General features: G+C 38.5%; 1 non-coding gene across 1 annotated transcript; it reads left to right on the forward strand.

Moving 5' to 3' along the window:
- The first annotated feature begins 1,999 nt into the window (after positions 1-1,999).
- LOC125937231 (U6 spliceosomal RNA) lies at positions 2,000-2,107 on the forward strand. Its single transcript, XR_007462315.1, has one exon. It is a non-coding gene; the product is annotated as a U6 spliceosomal RNA (small nuclear RNA).
- The last annotated feature ends 3,880 nt before the right edge of the window (positions 2,108-5,987 follow it).

Below are 5,987 nucleotides of genomic sequence, written 5' to 3' on the forward strand. Positions count from 1 at the left end.
TGACTAATGCTAACCCTCCTCCTTGCCTCACCACCTGCCTCCCCCATACACACACACAGGCTTCCTGTTGCTCTGCCTCATTAGCCATGTTCCTTTGGGTCTGTGAGGTTCTGTAAGCCCCCGCTCCTGCCAACCAAGTTCCATACAACTTACCCACGGGCAAGAACACAAGGGTGGGCCTTTCAAACACTAGAACAAAATTTTTTAAATTGACAGTTGCAGAATTGTGGAGTGTTTTTTACATTGATCTTTGCTAATGCAATTAGTGGTATGTTTTGCATGTATGGCTTAACAAATCCTTGAATCATAAATACATACATACATACATACATACATACATAAATTTTATTTTTCATGAGAAGGTGGGTGCGATTCTCAGTGGGCAACCAAAGCCCAATGCCCCACCAACCCTATGTCCTTACCTGAAGCTGGCACTGAAACTGACCCTGCCACTCCTCCTCAACACTCCCTCTGGTCCACCTCAACTTCCTACAAGGAGAGTGTCTGTCCTCTGCAGAGAAGGAATTCCTTTGACATTTTTGAAGATTATAAGACATAGTCATTTTGTAGAATGCCCTTCATATTTGGATTCATTCATTCAGTGAATCCTTATATCCCATTGAGGGGCACACAGTGTCAGTTTGTACATTGTTGATGGTATTAAATTTGATTACTTAAGATAACGTCTTCTAATTTTCTCTGTCGTGAAGTTACATTGCATCTTTATAAGTTAATAGATATTTCATGTGGAGATACCTTGAAACTGTACCATTATCTAATTCCTCATCTCATTTTTATCTACTGGTATTAGAATCCATTGATGATTCTCTCTTGAATTAATTATTACCATGATAATTGTCAAACGGGTTTTTTTCTAATTCTGTTCTACTATTAAAAAAAAGCTCTCTCTTCTCTCCATACTTTATTCATTTGCTTATATCATGAATTCTATTTAATTCAGTAAGTTACAATGTGTAAGTATTATTATAATGTTATAATTATCTCAGATTTGGCCAGTGAGAACCCCTGCAAGCCATATCGTATATCTTCTCGACATGTTCCCATCATGTTTTGGATTTGGTTTTGGTTTTTGTTTTTGTTTTTGGTTTTTTTTTGAGGACTTCCATATTTCCTGGCATAAGATGTTCTAAGCTCAACTTGTATTTTCCTTATTCCCCTCTGGAATCAGCTATTTATTCAAGGAATAGGGTCTCCTGACCCCAACAGGTTGTCCCTGCCACCCTTACCAATGCTGTCCTGGGCTGCCATTACTTGCTGCCCTGCTCCAATACCATCTTTATATGGATCACCATTACATTCTTATGAAATCAATTGATTCTGAAAGTAATGACACAGAAATTTTTTTTTAACCAACAGACACCGAGGAATTACTCAAGTTTATTTAACTTTTTAAAAAATGTTTATTTCTTTTTGAAAGTGAGAAAGTATGCACATGCATGTGGGGGAGTGGGCTCTGAGCTGACAGCAGAGAGTCTGATGGGGGGGCTCAAATTCACAAACCATTAGATAATGACCTGGGCCAAAGCTGGACGCTTACCTGACTGAGCCATCCAGGTGCCCCTATTTAACTTTCTAATGTATGAATGGAGATATTTAAAAAAAAATGTATCCAGGGGCGCCTAGGTGGCTCAGTCGGTTGGGCATCCAACTTCGGCTCAGGTCATGATCCATGATCTCGTGTTCCGTGAGTTCGAGCCCCGCGTCGGGCTCTGTGCTGACTGCTCAGAGCCTGGAGCCTGTTTCAGATTCTGTGTCTCCCTCTCTGTCTGACCCTACCCCGTTCATGCTCTCCCCCTGTGTCAAAAATAAAATAAACATTAAAAAAAAAATTAAAAAATGTATCCAGTCTAGAAACATAATTTGCTTTAAAAATCAATTTAAAATATCTCGAATATGCAATAATAGATGTAAATAATAAAAACATGTCATGCAAAAAGAAAAAAAAAAGCCTCAGATACACAAGAGGTCTTTACATATTGTGTTTGCTTTGGCAGTGCCTATATTAAAATTGTAACTATACAGAGAAGATTAGCATGACCCCTGTAATAAGGATGACACACTTTATGATGCAGTCCCTATTTTTTTTTTGTTCTGTATATTTTACCACAATTTTATTTAATTTTATTTATTTTTTAAAAACATTTATTTGTTTTTGGGGCACCTGGGTGGCTCAGTCGGTTGGGCATCTGACTTCGGCTCGGGCCATGATCTCACAGTTTGTGGGTTTGAGCCCTGCGTTTAATTAATAAACATTTAATGTTTAATTATTTAATAAACATTTAATGTTTAATTAATAAACATTTATTTATTTCTGAGAGAGAGAGAGAGTGCAGGGGAGGGGCAGAAAGAGAGGGGGACAGAGGATCCGAAGCAGGCTCTGTGCCGACAGCAGACAGCTCAATATGGGGCTTGAACTCATGACCCATGAGATCACGACCCAAGCCGAAGTCGGATGCTTAACCGACTGAGCCACCAGGTGCCCCATTTTATTTTTTTAAGATTTCATTTTTAAGTAATCTCTACACCCAACATGGGGCTTGATTCTACAACCCCAAGATCAAGAGTCACATGCTTCACCAACTGAGCCAGCCACTTGGCTGGGGTTGTAAGTTTGAGTCCCACATTGAGTGTAGAGATTACTTAAAAAGAAATTTAAAAAAAATAGTAAAGTAGAGCATTTACTGTATCATTTCATTTACATGAAATTCTAGAATAGGCAAGACCATCATGACAACAGATCAATGGTTGCCTGGGGCTAAGGATAGGGGAAGGGAGATTAACTACAAAAGGGCATGAAGGAACTATGATAGAAATGTTTTGTTTATTTATTTATTTATTTATTTATTTTATTTAAATGTTTATTTATTTATATTGAGAGAGATAGAGAGCACAAGCAGGGGAGGGGCAGAAAGAGGGGGAGAGAGAGAGAGAATCCCAAGCAGGCTCCTCGCTGTCCACGCAGAGCCCAATGAGGGGCTCGAACTCAGGAACCATGAAATCTTGACCTGAGCCAAAATCTGGAGTTGGATGCTCAACAGACTGAGCCACCCAGATGCCCTGATAGAAATGTTTTATAACTTGATTGTAGTATAAAATTATCAAAACATATATAACTATATACTTAAAATGGGTGCATTTTATTATATATAAATTATATCCCAACAAAATAGATTTTAAAAAATACTGAAATTATAGAATTCTAAAGAGCTAGAAAGGGTCTTGAAGATTCTCTTGTTTTTTCAGATGGTAAAATTGAGGCCTAGGGAGGCTAAAGTCATCATAGCAATTAGTTGGTTGCAGAGTTGGGATATACTCAAATTTCCAAACTTCCAACCAGGTCTGTGTCCTTCTATTCCAGTCTCTTCCTTCTTGACATACCAGTGTGTCCCACCAGAAAAGTACTCTGCTAAAGATCAAATTTGTATTTTTCCTTTCTTTCACAGCACAGGCTAGGATAGAGATTGGCAGAAAGAAGCCTTACTTGGAAGGGTAAGGATTCTGCATGTCCTGGGAGAAAGACATAGCAAGACTTTCTCTGTCTTGATATAAACAAAACAAAACAAAATAAAACAAAACAATGCCTCTTTTTTGGGGAATTGGTCCTCATCAGAGAGAAATGAAGAAATGGGGTTCTGGAACCTTGATACGGTGTTATTATCCTGACCCAATACCCCCCCAACCCTCCCCCGCCAACTGCCAGGGCTGTGTGTGATCTGCTGTAGCTGATTGCTACAAGTGGGTCCTTGGGGGTCAAATATGGAACATCCTTGGCAAGCTTAGCTTGTCATCCCTGGAAGAGCTTTACCTCCCAGCAGGGATATAGGCAAGCAAGAGCATCATCCACAAGCAGTGGGCAAGCATTGTCTTTTGGATTGAGTGGGACCAGTCTCCAAAATTTATGATATGAGTTAATGAGACACTATGGCATTAGCCAATAATCAGACTCCAATTAAGAAGAGAACAGAGCCCACTATTGACTGAATAAGTTATCCCTTGGGGTATCTGGACAATGTTTGGGGGATTTTTCCACAGTGAGACATAATGGGCTTTCTGCTAAAAGCACTTATGAGTAATTAACCAATTGTTTGCAAAAAATAAAAGCATTGTGAATATATTTGTATTTGAGTTTATGGACTAGGTGATACTAATTTTATTGAAAATGTTTATTCATTTATTCAGTAACATTTATTAAGCATATCCTCCATGCCGGACACTGTGCTAAGAGCTGGTGATAGTAACCATGCTCCTACTGAGTTTAGGGGGTATAGATAAGGTGCATCACAGAATAAACTACAATCCGAGGGTGAGCATGGGGTCCAATAGGAATTCAGAGAAGAAACTTCTTATGTATACTTTGGATAGTGGAAAGAGAGGTCAGGAAAAGACTCTGAAAGAAGGTAACATTTTAGGCTGAGAGCTGAGGTAGGAGCTCTTCACACAGCTGGGGTGTGACAATGTTCCAGGAAGGAGGGACAGCATAAACAAAGCCCTGGAGATAAGAGGAGGGCGGCTCTTTCTGGAAAAGACGAGTGCAATAGTTTAATGTGCTTGGAATAGAGTGGGAGTAGCAGGAAAAGACATGGGTTGAAGCTCCGGAGACAGAGCCATGATCCTAAGGGCAATGATGAGCCACTGAAGGATGATAAATGGGGCAGAGCCATGATGAGAATTTCGAGAATATTTTGTCTGGTTACAGTGTAAAGAATGGACTGAAGAGTAACATGATTTGCAGGGAAACCATTAAGACACTGAGAATGATGGAGAAAAATAGATTTGAGTTAGTAGATACAAACTTGCAGGAGTTTATTGACTGGATTTAGAGGATAAGGAAGAGAGAAAAGTAGAGCATGATGCATATTATTTCTGATAGATATGAGTGATTCTAACATCATTGTGTATATGTGTGGAGAAAAATATTCAAGGCAAGCCTTGCTATCCAAACTCAGGAACAAGGAACTCAAGTAAATTTTTTTTATCATTTCTTTGCTATCCAAATTCCTGGTTTGGCTAGTTGAAACTCAGGAACAAAAAGATTTAGATAAGTTTGTTTTTTGTTTTTTTTTTTAAATTTCCTACCTAAATCTAGGATCTGAAACTCAGGATTCAGATAGTAGGAATATTTGTAGTGTATTTGTTTTTCATTTTTTATTTTATTATTAAATTTTTTTTAATGTTTATTTTTGAGAATGAGAGGGAGACAGAGTAGTAGCAGGGGAGGGCAGAGAGAGAGAGGGAGACACAAAATGTGAAGCAGCCTCCAGGCTCTGAGCTGTCAGCACAGAGCCTGACACAGGGCTCAAACTCAGGGACCATGAGATCATGATCTGAGCCGAAGTTGGACGCTTAACTGACTGAGCCACCAAAGCGCCCTGTTTCATTTCTGTTTGTATTTTTTAATTCCTTCTTTTAAATTTTATTTTATATATTTTTTTATTTTAGAGAGGGGGAGACGAGCAGAGGGAGAGAATCGTTTTTTTAATTTAATTTTTAATTTTTAAATTTTATCTAAATCCAAGTTGATTAACATATAGTGTAATAATGATTTCAGGAGTAATCAATTTACTGATTCCTCACTTACATATAACACCCAGTGCTCATCCCAACAAGTGCCCTCCTTAATGCCCATCACCCACTTAGCCCATTTGCCCACTCACCTCCCCTCCAGCAACCCTCAATTTGTTCTCTGTGTTTAAGAGTCTCTGATAATTTGCCTCTCTCTCTTTTATCTTATTTTTCCTTCCCTTCCCCTGTGTTCATCTGTTTTGTTTCTTAAATTCTACATATGAGTGAAATCATATTTATCTTTCTCTGACTTATTTCACTCTAGTTCCATCCACGTTGTTGCAAATGGCAAGATTTCATTCTTTTTGATTACCAAGTAATATTCCATTGTGTGTGTGTGTGTGTGTGTGTGTGTGTGTGTGTGTGTGTGTGTATATATATATATATATATATATATATATATA

This window comes from Panthera uncia, assembly GCF_023721935.1.
Source record: "Panthera uncia isolate 11264 chromosome A3 unlocalized genomic scaffold, Puncia_PCG_1.0 HiC_scaffold_11, whole genome shotgun sequence".
In the NCBI taxonomy this organism is placed as follows: Eukaryota; Metazoa; Chordata; class Mammalia; order Carnivora; family Felidae; genus Panthera; species Panthera uncia.